This window comes from Gossypium raimondii, chromosome 13 (genome assembly GCF_025698545.1).
Source record: "Gossypium raimondii isolate GPD5lz chromosome 13, ASM2569854v1, whole genome shotgun sequence".
Classification (NCBI taxonomy): Eukaryota; Viridiplantae; Streptophyta; class Magnoliopsida; order Malvales; family Malvaceae; genus Gossypium; species Gossypium raimondii.
Genome location: NC_068577.1, coordinates 30522497 through 30542042, shown reverse-complemented (window position 1 = coordinate 30542042; position 19546 = coordinate 30522497).

Here is a 19546-nt window from a genome sequence, read left to right as displayed (position 1 = left end):
CACCTACCATTAAATTAATAACAAAAAGCATTTTTTAACTAGTATAATAACACATTTAGTCCTTAATACTTACATATTCGATCAAATTGACCATAATTCTAAATAATTCAATAAATTTAATCCGTCACATTTTCAAATTCATCAATTTAATCTTCAAGCTTCCTAACCAAAGCTTTCAACTTCTAAATAGAGATATGCCACATCTATAAATTTCAAATCTCTCTCAACTAACGAGTCATTTTCATAGAAATAAAATAAATGATACCAATAAGCTTATCATGAAACTTTTTCCTTTATTTACATTACTTTTCTTCTAAATATAATATTTTATAACCCTTTGATTGATAAAGTTTTGGCTAAAGAAAATGTAAAAACCTTTTAAAAACACTTTAGAATTACTCTTGCTAACAATATGATACTTCCTTTTAAGGTACATAGAAATAGTCCTCAAAGTTAGTTCGAAATTGGAAATTAACTATAGAGTTAAAAATATGGCTTTGAAAAATCCAATTATTCAATCAATAATTATATAAGAAAAATTTATGAACATTTATTTTTCATGAGAAAAAAATGTGAAAGAATTAATTGAATTTCCTTTGGTTACTAATGGATAATGATTTTTTTAATTTTATAAATTGATTTTGAGATTATTATGTGTCCTGTCTATTTTAATTATTTGTTTTAAAATTTTAAATCCACAATAAGCAATGTGTATCACTAGTAATCTAATTTAGGGTCAAACCATTTACCAAATTAATTAAAACTAAAATTATGCTAGTCAAAGAGAAAATTTATTTTTACAAATATTAAATTATTTATATAATTTTATTATATATTATAGTTTTAAATTTTATTTATTTATTATTATTATTTTTAGTGGTGTTTAGTTAATTTCTAACACTAACTTCCTAAAAGTATAAACAAAAAGGAGATGTACCAAATTGGATAATTTCAACTATAAATAAAACAATTAATAGATGTGGAATGCCTCTATTTTTAAAGTTGAAAGCTTTGGTTAAGAAGTTTGATGATCAAATTAATAGAATTTGTAAATGAGAAGGGTTAAATTTATTAAATTGTTTAGAATTAGGATCAAATTGATGGAATAAGTATTGAGTATTAAATGTATTATTACACCGTTAGAAAAAGGCTTTCGATTACTAATTTAATGGTGGGTGATCAAAGAAGAATGAATTTAAACGTTAGTACTTAAATTAAAAAATTAAAATTTAGTGACCAAAATAGGAATACAAGCATATTTAGGTGACTATTTAAGTAGCTTACTCTATATTATATTTATTTCTTAAAACTTTCACAAAATTGTAACGTTTTAGAAATACTATAATTGAGAAAGTGAAAACAAAATAATATAAATTTTAAAATTTTAAAATCTTTATACCTAGTATTATCATTAATATAAGTTAAGAATAAAAATTAATCTTTAAAATAAATTTGAATTAATTACTTTTTGTATGATTGAGAAAGTAAAATAAAATAATATAAATATTTAATTTTAAAATATTTATACCTTATATTATCACCAATATAAGTTAAGAAAAAATAATATTTAAAATAATCTTGAATTAATTACTTTTTGTGACAATATATTCAATGTCAAATAATAATGATATATTATTTAAAAATTTTAAAGAGAAAAATTTCCATTATTTTTTCTGAAAGTAAAATCAACATATGCATTTATTGGGGAAAGAAAAGAAACACATTTCCTAAAGAAATAATATAACATCCTAGAAATCGGGTTAGAAGAAATTGAATTTTGAAATCAAGAGTGGTTATTTCTCGATTTTGAGTTTAGATTTTAGAAATTTTGATAAGTAAATTGACTCGGTTTAGTGGTTAAGTGTTCTAGTTATGAATGTGAGGTTCTGGGTTTAAATTTTATCTCTTGAAATTTTGCTATTTTTAATTAAAACCCTATCTTTGGACATGCGAGTTATAAGTTAATTTCAATCAATTAATAACAACAATGAGCCTAGTGGTTCAATGATTAAGCTTCTATGTACTCTTTGGTTTGGTGTTCAAATCCTTATGAAAGTAATAGGGAAATGTTTTATTTTGAATTGTTTTGTGTGGTAGTTTATTTTTTTTTGGTTAATTAAACTTCCTAGGAACCTCCTATATTTATTCCATATTCAATCAATTAATGACAACAATGAGCCTAATGGTTCAATGATTAAGCTTTTATGTACTCTTTGGTTTGGTATTTGAATCCCTATGAAAGCAATAAGGAAACGTTTTATTTTGAATTGCTTTGTGTGGTAGTTTATTTTTTTTGGTTAATTAAACTTCCCAGGAACCTCCTGTGTTTATTCCATATTCATTTTCCATTTGTTTTCTGCCATTTCTCCCCCATTTCTTTATTTTTTCTTCGCTTTGATTCTTCTCTTTGAGTTACCTTTCCTTTTGTTATATTACGCCAAATTGATTTTGTATGGAGGTCTGACTTCTCTTGCCTGGTTTGATTCGGTTGCCGCTAAATTTTGATTTAAGGTTTTGTGTCGAAAGTTCTTTCATGCAACTTCGACATAACTTCGGTTTTGGACGCTAATCTTAGAGATTTGTTTATGAATGAGTAGTCTAATTTGTCGCTATAATGTCATTTTTGGATGAGAATTCATCCTTGTTGCTTTTGCATCGAATCCATAATAGGTGGGTAACAAAAAAATCAAATTTCTGCAATTTATGAATGTTAAAAAATGATGTGAGTCCCAAGGCCCAAAATAAGGCTCATGAACATGATGAGCTCAAATTTCCTTAAGGCCCAGTAATAAGGTCAAAGGCCAAGCAAATCCAAGCAAGATCAAACGGGACCATCCAAGACTTCGTTACCAAGGCCCTTGATGTGCACACGGCCAAAAAACAAAATCAAGATTCAATTTCTTATTTTCAAGAAAATCAAGAAACTGAATCTTGGTCCAATTTTTTTGTTTTGGACAATTTCAAGAATCAAGAAAATCAAGATTCCAGATCTTGAAAATTTTGGTCCAAGAAATCGAATCTTGCAGCCAAGACGCATTGGATTTCATGTACGAGCTTGAACGAGCCAATTTTAAGAGCAAATAGATCACAAGACCAAGTTCCTGAAAAAAATGGCCCATTAAGATGTCTACAAGCCCATCCTGAAGTTTGGAAAGTAATTTAATTGAATATCAGACCAAATTATCAAAGTGGCCCAAATTGTAATATATTTAAACTATAGCTCCAATTTTATTTTAATAGGTGGATCATCATGTAAAAATTTAGCCCAAAGAGCCCATTTAATTCCTTTGGCTGAATTCCCACTAAAAGTCCACACTTAGAATTTTTTTTATTTGATAAGTTGTCATGTTATTTATTCTATTAGCGTTAGGAAAACTTATTTTGGGGGCCTATAAGTAGCATGGACGTTCACCTTTATACACATACAATTGATTTATGTTTTTTTTTTTGAGTTAATAATAATTCTCTTTGAGTTTTTCTTCAAGAATTACTCTTGAGTTTCTTTTAAAAGGTGTTTTAACAATCTTTCAAGTTGTGGGAATCATCTTCAAGCTTTTTCTTGCCAAAATCTCTTTCTTGGAGGGGAAATTAGAGCCATTGAAAGGAGTTGTGGATTCTTAATGTTTCCAAGGCTTCTTAGGACGTCATCTTCTCTTTTCTATCCTTAATTTATTATTTCTTGCTTATTTAATGTAGTTCTTGCTGTTTTGGCTTGCTGATTTTATTGATTTTCATTCTAGGTTAAAGTTGCTTCAAGAAAGATATTCTCCTACCTTGTTCCATCAAGAAACACATCAACATTAGGAGCTTTAATCTTTTCTTGTTGTTTCAAGCATTCTTGCACGAAACAATTTGCTTTTGTCTTTAAAATCACTTCTAACAAATCTGTTTGTGTTTTATTTTTCCATATCTGGTTGGGGCATTTTCTTGAGGTCCAAGGACAGTTTCTTTCCATCCAAGGAACCCTAACTCATTCTCTTTTGGACTCTTTACCAGCCGGTTCATCTTTCATTCGTTTTAATTTTGTTTGACTCTCCTTTGTGACAACTAATTTGTTTTCATTGTTTCTTGTTTCAATTTACGTTCGTCTAGAGATCGAGGGTAAATCGTAGCTTTGACAAAATTTACGATATGCTTTCGCGTTCATCCGCCTCATTCTTTATAGTTATTATTTTATTTCTCTTTGAGTTAATAAATTCTCTCTGAGTTTTTCATTTCAAGAATTTCTTTTGAGTTTCTTTTAGAAGAGTTCTAACAAACCTTTTAGATTGTGGGGATCATCTTCAAACTTTTTCTTGCTAATGTTTCTATCTTGGAGGGGAAATTAGAGTCACTTGAAGGGGGTTGTGAATTCTTCGTGTTCTCAAGGCTTCTTAGGACTTCTACACGCCACGTTCTATCTTTCCATTTATCTTCTTTATTTGCTTCCTTATTATTCTAATCTTTGATTTATTATTTTATTTTAGTTATTTATTTTAAACATTTTATCTGACTTGGATTCAATTTTGTTTCAGGTTGTGTCAAAATCCATGTTTCTTTCCGAAAGTCTAAAGCCCTAAGTCAAATTCGCGACTTTAAAAAACTTTACGATCCACTTTCGCATTCATCTGTCTCATTCTTTATCAGAAAACATGACCTTCAATGCGACACTGCTGTGTGGTAGGCCACATGGGTCAAACACCTAGGCCGTATGGATCCACACGAGTGTGTGAGTCAAAATTCTGAAATTTCCCTAGGGCCATGAATGTCGTCTGGACCGAAGGTAGGCCTTTCTTAGGGTCTGTATGATCTGTATTAAGCTACAAAACTCAGGAATTGTTGATTTGTTGGTAAATAACCCGTTATTTGTACGTATGTTTGTTTTGATTTAAGATAAGTAAAGATGATTGCTAATGTATAATGTACCCTGTTTGGATGCATTGAATATGTGAATTATCTAGGTATGGTCCATATTCTGTTAAGTCTGATGGTACACTCCCGTGTTACTCTATTGATTAAGAATATGTGATATCTGAATATGTTGAATTGATTGGTATTGATTCTGATATATAACCATGCATATGACTTAATGGCTATCTGATGCGATCTATTGAGGTTTGATAACTCTGTTTTACAAAGTATGGGCTTCCATGCCTACTGATTTTGTTATGGTTCAATAGCATGACCTATATGCTTATTACTCTGACTTAGTATATATGCATGCCATGATATATTGCATAGGATTTGGGATGATGTGAAAGGAGGAAGTTTCTGACAGTTTAATGATCTGTATTATCTAGTGATTTATCCATAATTTTGTTTTAGCAACTTGACTGCAATATTGTGGCTTGACCACATGTATCTGATCTGTTAATTTTAACTGTAAAATTTATGTGGCACTATCTACAGTTATCTGTTGGTGTGATTTGGTTGGACGAGTTCTGGGGAAACTCTATTTTGGTGTGTAGCGGAGTTGGGTAAGATGTTTTCTGATAAATCTGCACTCTGAATGGTTTTGACAAATATTGTAATGACATAGACATACATATTCTGTATTGTTCTGCTCTGTTTTATTCTGTTATGCTCTATTTTTTTTGTTTTGTTTTGTTGTGCTACCATTGTTGAATCTCTGTGATACTCTAGGTAAACATCTGACTTAGGATTGCACGGCGTACAAGAGCTTGGATTATGTTTACACTGATGTATCTGTGATTTGATCTTTTAGGTTTGTAATTTGTTTCTGAACTTGCCTTGCTTTTTGATAATCTTGTCAATATTTGACAATTTCTAAAACGAAACTACAAAATCACTTATCTCAACTACAATTGATTTTTGATTTTTGGTTTCTGTTACAAATAACTCGACACTATCCGCTTTAACAACTATCCAACCCCTAATGGAAACCATGGGCGGTGCCTCGGAAAATAGTTAACCCATATCAGTAGAAAAACCCTAAAAAGACTGTGAACAGACAACTCAATAGTCATTCAAAAACAAACAACATAAGAAAAAACAAACCCTAATTCCTAAAAGACTCTCCCCTTTTGACATCTTCTACTATTCAGACATCGTCGATTTTCTGGTGAAAATACTACTTTCCTCTCGTACATTTCCATATTTCTTCCCCTGTATTTAGATCCTCGTGTCTCAATTCCCCAAATATTAACCCAAATGGTCGTAATTTCTCCGGACTCAGTCTTGGACTGTCACCAATCCCTTTTTCCTTCAACAATCCTTTCCTTGTCCATCGATACTATGAGGTCGATGTTCAATGGGACCTCATCAATCTAGTAGACCGAGGATTCATAGTTTTATACCTAGATGGCCAATTCATGCGTTGCTGCATTTTTCAAGTAGGGGATGTGCTGGTAACGTATCTTCCTGAACCCTTGTGTTCTATGTTTGATTTCATTTATAATATTTTAGATGATTGATCTACCTGTCTCTTGACTTCCTAGTTTTTTTATTACGGTCAATGAGTCACCCTCTACTTCAACGTCTTTGAATCCCATTTCCTCTGCAAAAACTACCACTTGTAGACACGCGTAGGCCTCTATCGTGGTTGGGTCTTTGATGTTTCTCATCGGGTAAACGCATGCACCCATAACAATTCCCGTTTCATTTCTTATAATTACTCCTGCTACTTTCTTGCTAATCTTATAAATGATAAGAAGCATCAAAATTTACTTCGACTTGACTGTCGTTAGGGGGTTTCCAGTGTTGTAACTCTGTGCTAAGGCTACATCTGAAAAAAATCCTTTGTGTGATGGAGATTCTTGATATAGGATTTAAAGAAACCCACAACCTCACACACTTTTTCTGATGTTCATTCATGATATAGTTTGTTTATGTTGTACCATAATGCCCACAGTGTGATTGTTAACGTTGAACAGTGATTTATGCTTTTGGTAATAAAAATGTTAGCTAACCACTCTGTCCATTCTTGATTCGCATGTACAGGTGATTCATCCAAACCCACTCCTTGAAACACCTGTCTTGAGAAGCTACAGTATTGAAACAAGTGAGCAACTGTCTCCTCCTCTTCCCCACAGACTGGACAGAGTGTATTAGACCGAAGCTTTCTAAGTTTTAGATTACTGAGAGTAGGGAGATAGTTTTTTGTAATTCGCCATAGATTAATCTTAATTTTGCTGGGGATTTTTAGATTCCCCATTTTTGTATAAAAGGTTTTTGTGGCTTCTATCTATAATGTATTTTCATCCCCCAATTGTTGTTGCACATCTTTAATGCTCCTTATGTGGCCACTTTTGGCCGTATAGATCCCAGACCTATCGCCCTCCATACGAACACATCCTACTGTGAGTTGTTTGTCAGTGGTATTGATAGTATTTTGGTCGTTTGTTCTTCATTAAAGAGATTTTTAAGGTATTTTCCTTCCAATCGCTAATGTATTAGTCAATTAACTCTAAAACCTGTGTAAATCTCTAGTTAAAGTTCTAATTTTTAATCTTCCATTCACTAGGATATAGCAACCAAGCATCGTTCCAAATGTTGATCATTTGGCCATTCTTGACCTGCTAGCCTATGCCTCTTTCCAATAAGTCTTGGGCTCCCCAAATGCTTCACCATGTAAAGGAAGTGTAAGACCCTAAACCTACTTCCATAAATTCACATTGTGGGTAATATTTACTCTTCATGACTTTTTCCAATAAGCTGGTAGGATTGATAATTAGTTTCCACCTTTGCTTAGCTTGCAAGGCTTTATTAAAATGTGAAAAATATCTAAAAATAATTCCACCGTGCGCTTTTGGAACGCATAATGAGCTCCAATTACACCAATGTCTACCTCTACAAGTTCTTAGGTTACGCCACCTAAACTTACACATAAAATTCTCCAATTCTCGACAAACTGACACATGTAAATTAAAACATTGTATGGCATAAGTTGGTGATGCTTGTAATATGGCTTTAATGAACACATCTTTACCCCCAATAGATAAGTTGCGAACACCCCAGCTTTTTATCTTTGTAAAAAAATTTCTTTGATCTCCACAAAAGCGTTCTTCTCACAACGTCCAACCATTGTTGGTAACCCCAAATACTTTTCTAGATTATTAGCAACTCTAACCCCCAATGCTCCTCCCAACTGTAACTTGGTTTCTTCATTAATATTATTACTGAAGTAGATTGACGATTTATCAATGTTTACCAATTGACCTGAAATCTTTTCATACTCATTCACCACTGCCTTTGCTACCAATATTCCTTCTCTGGAAGCTCTCCCAAAAAGAATACTATCATTAGCAAAAAATAAATGCGCTATAAATAGACCCCCTCTCCTCACCTTTGCTCCTTCAATCTTACCTTCATTTTTTTGTCTTGTTTAGTAATTTTTAAAAGCCATTCGCACAAATAATAAAAACATAGGGGCTTAATGGATCACCTTGTTTTAGTCCTCTCGATGGTTTAAACTCTGACCCTTTTACCCCATTGAGAACTACCGAGTATGACACACTTTTCACACGCCACATAACTAAAGACACCCACCCTACCTTAAAACGAAACCTTTCATCATTTTCTCTATGAAATCCCATTCTACCCTATCATAGGCTTTACTTATGTCGAGCTTTAGGGCAAAAGATTCTTTACCACATCTCTTTTTCTTGAAAGAGTGCAATAACTCACATGCTATCAATATGTTGTCAGTGATTTGAATGTCTGGCATAAAAGCCCCTTGAGTTTCCTCTATAAAATATTTTAACACCTTTCTAAATCTATTTACTATTGCCTTTGATAGAACCTTATAAAGCACGTTACATAGGCTAATAGGTCTAAACTGTCCTATGTTTTTTGGTGACACAACTTTGGGGATAAGTACTATATTGGTTTTGTTTACTTCATCTAACTCTTTATGTTCATTTAACACCCCAAGCAAAATTTTGTGACATCCTTTCCTACTATGTTCCAGAATTTCTAATAAAAAAAAAGCGAGGAAACCATCCTTACCTAAAGCTTTTAAGGGTGCCATAGACTTTAGAGCTTCCACCAATTCTTCCTCCTTGAAATCGGCTAATAATTCCTCATTTAAAGCATTAGGTATGCATGGTTGTATCTCTTCTAACAAGTGTTCACAATTGCTAATTGGCTTTGAAGAAAAGAGCTCTGTGAAGTATCTTGTTGCTAACTCCATTAATTCCTCCTCTCCTTCCACCCAATTTCCATTCTCGTTTTCTAAGCCTTTCACCAAGTTTCTTTTTTTTTTTTACGTTGATTTGCGGCTTTATGAAAGAAAGAAGTATTACGATCCCCCATTCTTAACCAGTTAGTTTGCGCTCTTTGTTCCCAACAGATTTCTTCTTTGTCTGCTTCCATATTGAGTGCCAACTTAATTTCCATAATTTCTGCCAATTGTTATTCTTCGGGGTCTTCTTCATTAAGATGCTTCAACTTTAGAATCAAATTTTCTCTTTTTTTATGTCGTCTATTCCTAGTCGTTTTTGCCCACCCATTAAGTGATTTTCCCAAAATTCCATTATTTAAAAATGTTACATAAAAGTGTAATGTTAATATAAGATTAATATACTTTGATAGTAAAAAATTAAATTAGCATTAATGTATAAACATTTTGTTAATCCAAGCTTTATTTGATAAAAGATTTTGATATAACAAATTGAAGTGTTTTTGAATATAAGTTAAAATTGACAAAAATGATTTTTAAAATTGAAGTCTAAGAGATAAAATTTTGAATACTTACATTAAACTCTTAGAAAATTTTGAAACAATTTTAAAATCATGTTAAAATAAATTTAACCAAGTTAAAATGATTTTTAACTCATCAAAATGATTTTCAAACAAGTTAGAATTGCTCTAGGCCAAAAAGTATCGACACCATTTGGTCAAGTATCAATAATTTTGAAACTATCGATACCCTTAGAAAAATCGAGACCAAACTTGTATTCTATTTCCAGAAATCTAAAAAAAAATTTATCGATACCATTTTTGAGGTACCGATATTTTCTAAAAATAATTAATACATTCCTTAAAACGATACCAAAATAGCATTTTGTTTCTTATAAACCCTACAAAGTATCGGTCCAGTATCGATACCATTTTCCAAAATTACCGATAAAATATTTTTGGTATCGATTAATAAATCCCAATGTTCACTAAACTAGCATTTGTTACAAAAAATATCGATGCCCTTTTATTTGGTATCGATACTCTGAATTGTAGGTGAAATAAATGCTCTGATTTTATATCCCCAACGACCATATTCATTACACCAACAACCTCAACGGTTAGAAATCTATTAGGGGGTATAAATACCATCCTCCAAAGACCTACAACGATAAGAAAGCACTTTCAAGTAAAAATTATCAATCAAACAACCTTAGAGCTTAATACTTTCACATTCTTCTTATATACACTTGTGATCTTTAGTTTTACTATTTTGCTCAAGTGTATTTTATTGTAATTGAGCTTCATTTTGCAAACAATTTAATCTGGTAAGGATTGTTTCTTTATTTTTTTATTTGTATCTCATTGAGAGAGTTTGTAACTTAAGATTTGGGGTAGAAATAATAAGGAGTTGTAAGGTTAAACCTTGTCCTCAATGGTTGAACAAACTAGTGAAATTGAGATAATCCATAGTGGTGGAAAGCTAAGGTAGTGGAGTAGGCAATTTGGGTCGAACACTCTAAATCTTTATGTCAATAGTTTTATTTTTCTTTCTTTACTTCCACCATTTCTTCAAAGGCCAATTCACCCCCTCTTGACATTTTTGGTTTGTTCTATCAAGCTAACAATTAGTATCAAAGCTAGTCTCTAGAAGATGGTCTAACAACCAAGTAAAGATCCTCGAGGTAGCTCAACTTCATCTTATTCAAATCGCAAAAGATGACATCTTCTTTCGGCTCCATTATGGTTAGTGAGTCACAATATATCTCCAAACCTCCTTATCTCAATGGTGCAAATTATTCTTATTGGAAGACTAGAATGACTTTGTTTATAAAAGCCAATGATTATGCCATATGGGATATCATGGATGGTCCAACCAAACCTCTAAAGCAAGAGGGAGAAAATCTAGTTCCAAAAAGTGAAAAGGAATTGAATGGGGAAGATAAGAAGAGCATACAACTCAACGCCAAGGCCATGCACATTCTCTTTTGTGCACTTGGTCCGAATAAATATAGTAGAGTTTCTTCATGTTCCAATGCCAAGGAAATTTGGGACAAGTTAGAAGTACTCATGAGGGTACAAGTCAAGTTAAAAAGTCTAAGGTAGAAATTCTCACACTCAACTATGAAACAGTCAAGATGAAACCCAAGGAAGACATCAAGGCTATGTCGGATCGATTTACAATTATCATCAATGGGCTCAAAACATATGGGAAAATTTTTCCCAATAAAGAAGTTGTGAGAAAAATGCTTCGAAGCTTGCCAAAGGCATGAAAGCTAAAGTGACTATCATAGAAGAAGTAAAAAACTTGGAAACACTCTCTTTAGATGAGCTTATTAGTTCATTACTTACTCATGAGATGAGAATCAATGAAGGGGTTGAAGAAGAAAAGATGGAGTAGAAGAAGGTTGATATTGCCCTCAAGTCCACAATAGAAGAAGGTAATACAAATGAATATATGGATGAAGATGAAAAGATGGCTATGTTTTCTAGAAGATTCAAAAGGTTTATAAGGTCCAATAAAGGAAAACAATTCCAAAAATAGGAAGGACTAAAAATTGAATCAAGTAAGGAGAAATAACCCATTATTTATTATGAGTGTAAGAAACCTAAACACATCAAGTTTGATTGTCCTCAATGGAAGAAGAAGAGGTTTAGAAAACAAAAACACAAAGCCAATGTTGCTACTTGGAGTGATGAGGACACATCCGATGATGAAACTCAAGAATTATCAACCTTGTGTCTTATGGTCATAGATGATTCTAAGGTAACTTCTAACTAATCTATTTCAAATTATTATTCTTTTGATGAGTTGCAAGATGCCTATGATGAATTGGGTTTGGAATTTGAAGTCATGAATTCAAAATATAAGAAAAATATTTCAAACTTGAAAAATGAAAATGACTTGCGTTCCAAAACCAATCATGAACTTGAAGAGAAAGTAAACAAAATATAAGAAACTATTAATGAGTTTGAGAAGAAGAATTTAGATTTACATAACTTACTTTCTAAAGTTTATGATGATCATGAAAAATAACTTAAGTTGGTTAAGAGTGAAAAGACTCAATCTAACAATGTAACATCCCAAAAGTCTTGATTCGTTAATTTTATTCATAAGTAAGTATGTGCTGTAGTGGTTAAGTGATTTGTGGTGTGAGTGTGAGCTCGTGAGTTCGAGTCTTAGTATGAGTAGCTTGGATTATTTTATTTTGTTAATAGTCTTGTTGGACTGTGCTGTAGAGGAAGTTGGGTTTGTTTAAAACTATAGGAAGTGATGGGATAAAGATGGGAGTTAGTGGGTAGTGATTGGTTAGGATTTGTTTTTACTATTTTATTTTTTTGTTATTCTATTATTTCTTTTGTTTAAAAAAAAAGAGAGTTAATATACCAAAATCCCTCCCCTTTTGCACATTTACTTTTGTTTTTTTCCCCACATTTTTTCCCACAATATTGTTTCTTCTTCTTTTTTTTTACGTGAGATGGGTAACAAAAATTGTTCTTTTAGATTTTTGATCTTTAGTGCATTACTTTTGTTGTCCTTGTTATTCAAGTGTGATAGTGGTGTTCGATTGTGTAGGTTTTGTCTCATTATCTTGTGTTGGAATTTTTCTTCTTGGTTTGCAATTATGTTGAGGTGTGGTCGGTTTTGTATCGATGATAACCGATTGATTGGTTTTAGGTAAAGTTTACGAAGTAAGCAATTCATCGGTGAATTAAGATTCGTGTAGGTGCTGCCTGCGCGCAAGCGTAAGTATTTGAAACGGTTATAAGTGCAATCTTTTGGGTGAATTTGCTTATGGTTGCGTTGTAGTGTAGTGGTTACTCGATAAAAATTGAGGAATTAAGATTGATTTGGATGTTTTATTGTCGCTTTTTAGGTTTTGGATATCTCATGGGAGCGTCCGCATCAAAATCGAGCCAGGTGTGTAATAAGAAACTCAAAAAATGGTGATCGGCAAAAGCCAAAAGTAGGGTTTGTTGATGCCACACGGCCAGGCCGTGTGGCAGGCCGTTTGGGCCTACACGAGCATGTGGGCTCAAATTTCTAAAATTTTCCCTAGGGTTGAACACATCATTTTGGTCGACTATGGGCCTTCCGTAGAGTCGATATGTGTTATTATAAGCCCTAAAGCATGGAATATACTAATTTGTGAATATGAACTAGACGTAAACAATACATAAACACATGTAATAAAATGCGATATTTTTGAACTGTTATGTATAAGCATGTTTAGTATATGTTATACGAGTATGCATGTAACTTACATGTAGGTATCTGTTATTCTGATTTATCTGATATTATGTCTATATCTGGTTATGGGGTGGGGTTTGTATTATGAGGAGGAAGTGTTCTGTGTGAGGCGATATCTCGCTACTATACTGGCAGCACTGCTGTGAATATTCTGAAAAGTTTCGTATAGACACTATGCGATGTGTAGGGTTGGGTGGGTGTTTTATAACCCACGTGGTGTGTTCGGATGGTCAGAGTTGGTGTGTAAAGGATGCGGGTAGGATTATACATATTTATATTTGTATGATTCTGTATCAATCTGATTCTGCAAATGATTTTACATCTGTATCTATTCTTCCATGAGATTGAATCTGACTTTTGTTTATATATACATTACAGACTGAGTTATCAAAACTCACTCTCTGTTTGTCTGTTCTGTTCAGGTAACCCTCAAACTTAGGCGGGTTGGTGCGACGGAAGCTTAGATGTGACAACTTTTTCGTAAAACTTCATTTTCATGAAAATTTGCTTAATTTTCTAGTTTTTTAAATTTTGTAATTTTGGGACTCTCTAGACTTTTTTGTCTATTTTTTGTTTCAGATTTTGGTTTTGGCTTTCTAGCGTTGCGACTAATAAAACGATATTTCCAAAAACAACAGCTTTTCTAAAATAACGGTTTTGAAAGTAACAATTTGAATTACCAAAAAATATAACATTTTATGAAACTCCGCTCCAAAATACTTGTTTGAATTGGTAGGCATAAATAAACAACGATTTTAAAGTAAATAAGTACATCAACACGTTTCCCAAACAAATTGAGTTACTAAGTAACAATGATTTACGATGATTTGCAAATAATAAGGAAGGTTTTTTATAAAATTTTCTTTGTAACGCTACCAGATTTGGCCATAAAGTCTACGCCGGGTTTTGGGCTTTACATTTAATGGTATCAGAGTCAGGTTTCAAAACTCGGGCTGTGAAATTTTGGGTTAAAAAATTTGTTTGTAACAATTATTTTTTTGAGTAAAGTTTTTTTTTAATCTGAAAGTAACTTTGTGGCACATCGAGTCTCCGACGCCGGTCCTGTAAGTACTTCTAACTTAGAAATACCTTAGTTAGAAAACTATGAAATGACTAAAGCTACATTAAGTTAATTAGAGACTAACATTTCTGAACTTCTTGAAACTACTTCTGATAATTATTTGAAGCACAAATTACTACTAATAAATACTGAAACTGATTCATAAAACTTCGTAATGTAGATAAAACGTTGAATGCGATAGGTGCTCGTGGAACGCGTAGTCGTGGTACTCGTGGACGCAGTGGGTGTCGTAGAGGGACTCGAGCTGAGTCCTCCTCGATTGACAGTACGCCAAATTTGGATACGAATGAGACATCGGCTACACCTATAGCTGAGACTGGGTATCAAAGCCACTCGGCTAGGACGACGTATTGTCTCAAGCCATGCTTAGAGTATTTGAGAGGGTCGCTGGGCCCCATTTTGGTTCTCGGAGTCATGGTCGGTAATTGAAGGACTCCGGTCTAAGGGTGCTGAGCTTTTTAGGGCGTCACTAGAGTCGTCCCGAATACTGGTTGGAGGCCACTGAGAGGGTAATGAATGATATTGACTGCACCCCTAAGCAAAAATTGAAGGGTACAGTATCTCTGCTTCGCGATGAGGCGTGCCAATGGTGGTTATGAGTTGAGGAGGGTACTCACCTAGATTGGGTTAACTGAGAATATTTTAAGACTGCCTTCCAAAGGAAATATGTGCAGGCACGAGTTCATGAACCTCATTCAGGGGATCGAATTGTGGCCGAGTATGAGGTCGAATTTATGAGATTGAGCCTGTTACGCTCACAGGATGGTAGCGACTGAGTATAAGAAATGTGTCCATTTTGAGGATTATTTAAGGGATAATTTGAGGGTTCTGATAGCTCCGTAGAGGGAGCGATAGTTCGCTGTCTTGGTGGATAAGGCAAAGATTACTGAAAAGGTTAAGTGTGTTGAACGCCAGAATAGAGACTGTGAGAGAGGTATGAATAAGAGGGGTTCAGAGCCCTCTAGTTTTATTCAGAGGCCTAAGAAATGGGCTAGATTGATGGGTCTTCTCGAGTTGGAGGTCCAGTTATTCCTACGGTGGCTCAGCCGTGTATTGATTGTGGTAGACGTCATATGGGTGAGTGTTGGAGGAGGTTGGGAGCGTGTTTGCGATGTGGGTCGATATAGCACCATGTTAGAGATTGCCTAAAATGTTCTAATCAGATGCAAGCTCTAGTTCCAGGTTTTGTTTAGCGTCAGAGGGTATTTCAGTAGCCGTCTAGGGTAGTGGTCCAATCAGAGGTAGTAATGGTATGGGTAGAGGACAAAGAGCACCGGGTAGAAGTGCTAATCAGACTGTGGCAAGGCAGTCGATGTTGGTTTATGCTGCTAGACGTTGTGAGGACATAGATGTCACTTATGTGATTACGGCTACATTCTTTATTTTTGATACCCTTTATTTTGCACTGATAGACATAGGGTCAACACATTCCTATGTAGCTAGTTCTGTTTCGGTAAACTTGGGAATTCTTGTTGAGAGCACTTCTGGTGAAATTTCTATACTGAGTCCATTGGTCAATCTGTTCAGTTGAATAGACTATAAAGGAATATACCGTTGGAGGTACAAGGGGTTGTGTTTCTGACTAATTTGATGGAACTACCGTTGAGACAAATTGATCTGATTTTGGGAATAAACTAGCTTGTGAAGCATCGAGTCTGTTTGGTTATGCTACTAAAAGGGTAGTTCTGAGATCTAAAAATGATGTGGAGGTGATTATGATTGATGAGCATCGTGGATTACTTATTCAATGTGATCTCCACTCTTATGGCCGGGAAATTGGTTTGGAAAAGGTGTGAAGTGTATCCGGCTTTTGTAAGTTATTTAGCTTCTGTGGACTCTTCTGTTGGAAACATCCAAACAGTTAAGGAATTTTCAGATGTTTTCCCTGAAGAATTACCATGTTTAGCTCCAAATCGGAAGGTTGAGTTCGGTATTGAGATTCTGTCGGGTATAACTCCGGTGTCCATCGCTCCTTATCGTATAGCACTAAAGGAGCTTATGGAGTTAAAGGCTTAACTACAGGAGCTCTTTGATCGTGGATTCATCCGTCCTGGTTTGTCTCCGTGGGGGGCACCGATTTTTTTGTAAAGAAAAAAGATGGTACCATAAGAATGTGTATCGACTACCGACATTTGAAGAAGCTACTAGTGAAGAATAAGTACCCACTGTCGAGGATCGACGACCTGTTTGATCAGTTTTGTGGGGCTTTAGTATTTTCCAAGATAGATATCCGTTCTGGGTATCATCAGCTTAAGGTTAAGGAAGTTGATGGTCACAAGACTACTTTTAGGACTCGTTATGGGCATTACGAGTTCCTAGTCATGCCTTTTGGGTTGATGAATGCTCCAGCTGCATTCATGGATCTGATGAACTGGGTTTTCCAATCGTATTTGGATAAGTTCGTCATAGTCTTCATGGACGACATTCTAGTATACTCTAAGAACGAAGATGATCATGATGAGCATCTTAGAGTAGTTCTTCAGATTCTGCGAGAGAAACATCTCTACGCTAAGTTGAGCAAGTGTGAGTTCTAGTTAATGGAGGTGACGTTTCTGGGGCTTGTGGTTTTTGTAGAGTGGATCTGAGTTGATCCTAGAAAGATTGAGGTTGTACTTGATTGGAAACAACTTAAGAATGTTTCTGAGATTCACAGTTTTCTGGGTATTGCAGGCTATTATTAGAGATTTGTTGAGGGTTCTCGCTGATTGCAGCTCCTCTGACTAAGCTGTTGCAAAAGAACGCTCCTTTTTTTCTGGATTGATGAGCAGCAATCAAGTTTTGAGAAGCTCAAATCTGTTTTGACTTAGGCTCCTATTCTGATACAATTTGAATCTAGTAAAGAGTTTGTGGTTTATAGTGACGTGTAGCATGTCAGTTTGGGATGTGTTCTGATGCAAGATGGTAAGGTTGTGGCTTATGCGTCCCGATAGCTTAAGTCACACGAGGGGAATTATCTGACGTATGATCTCGAGTTAGCTACCATGGTTTTTGCTTTAAAGATTTGGAGGCACTAGCTGTATGGTGAGAGGTGTATCATCTATACCGATCACAAGAGCATTAAGTACCTCCTTACGTAAAAGGAGTTGAACCTTAGGCAGCGTAGATGGATTGAACTGCTCAAAGACTACGATTGCACTGTAAAGTATCATCCCGGTAAGGCCAATGTGGTGGCCGACGCTCTTAGTCGTAGAGCAATGTCTGATTTGAAGGCAATGTTTGCTCGCCTAAGTCTGTTTGATAATGGGAGTCTACTAGCTGAGTTGCAAGTTAAGATGACTTGGATTTATCAGATTTGGGATAAACAGTTGGGGGATGATTCTCTAGTTCTGCGTTTTCGTCAGGTAGAGGATGGTAGTACGTCTGACTTTGGGTTGAATAGTGATTGATTCTGTGTTTCTGAGGTTGGGTTTGTGTACCGAATGATTCTGATTTGAGACAGTCTATTCTGAGGGAAGCACACAGTAGCCCTTATGCTATGCATCCTGGTGGAAGTATGATGTATTAGGATCTTCGTGAATTGCATTGGTGGCCGATTTGGAACGAGATGTAACGGATTTTGTTTCTCGTTGTCTGACATGCCAGCAAGTTTAGGCTAAGTATCGGTTGCCTTCGGGTTCGCTTCAACTTGTTAAGATTCCCATATGGAAATAAGAACGTGTAACTATGGACTTTGTTAATGGGTTGCCCTTAACACTTACTAAGAAGGATTTTGTTTGGGTCATCGCGGATCGATTGACCAAGTCTGGCCACTTCATTCTAGTTCGGACAGATTATTCTCTTTAGAAATTGGCCAAGTTATATATTTTCGAGATCGCGAGACTTCATGGGGTACCAGTCTCAATTATTTCTGATAGAGATCCTTATTTTATTTCTCGGTTTTAGAGAAAACTTCACGAGGCTCTAGGTTCGAGATTGGGTTTCAGTATTGTGTTCCATCCTTAGACAGATGGTCAATATGATTGTGTGATCAATTTCTGAGGTAGTTGGGAAGAATTTCTGCCGTTAGCTGAGTTCGCCTACAATAATAATTTTCAGTCCAGTATTCAGATGGCACCTTACAAGGCTCTATATGGTCGTAAGTGTCGTACCCCGCTGTGTTGGACTGACTTGGGTGAATGATGAGTTTTGGGCCCTGAGTTGGTTTTTGAGACTGAAAACAAAGTTAAAATGATTCAGGATCGTCTTAAGGTGGCTTCTGACAGGCAGAAGTCCTATGCAGATTTGAAAAGAAGGGACATCGAGTATTCTGTGGGGGATTGTGTGTTCTTTAAGGTATCGCTTTGGAAGAAGGTTCTGCGTTTTGGTCGTAAGGGCAAGTTGAGCCCTACGTTAATTGGGTCGTATCAGATTCTGAAGTGTGTGGGATCGGTTGCTTATTAGTTGGAGTTACCTCCAGAGTTAGATCATATCCATGATGTGTTTCAGGTTTCCATGTTGAGGCAGTATCAGTCGGACCCATCTCATATTGTTTATGTTGAGAAGATAAAGGTTAGACCAGATTTGAATTTTGAAGAGGACCAGTTCAGATTCTGGATCGAGAGGTGAAAGTTTTGAGGAGGAAGTCTATTCTGTTAGTTAAGGTTCTGTGGCAGAATCATGGCACTGAGGAAGCTACGTGGGAAACTGAGGACTTGATTCATCAACAATATCCGCATTTGTTTGAATCAGGTAAATTTTGAGGCCGAAATTTCTTTTAGGGGGTAGAGTTGTAACATTCCAAAAGTCTTGATTCGTTAATTTTATTCATAAGTAAGTATGTGCTGCAGTGGTTAAGTGATTTGCGGTGTGAGTGTGAGGTCGTGAGTTCGAGTCTCGGTATGAGTAGCTTTGTGAATAGTCTTGCGATTGTGATGTACCATTCAAGCGCAATAGTAGTGTTCGATTGTGTAAGTTTCGTCTCCTTATCTTGTGTTGGAATTTTGCTTCTTGGTTTTTGATTGTGTTATGGTGTGGTGGGTTTTGTATTGATGATAACCGATTGATTGGTTTTAAGAAAAGTTTGTGAAGCAAGCAATTCATTGGTGAATTAAGATCCGTATAGGTGTCGCCTGCGCGCAAGGGTAAGTATTTGAAACGGTTATAAGTGCAATCTTTTG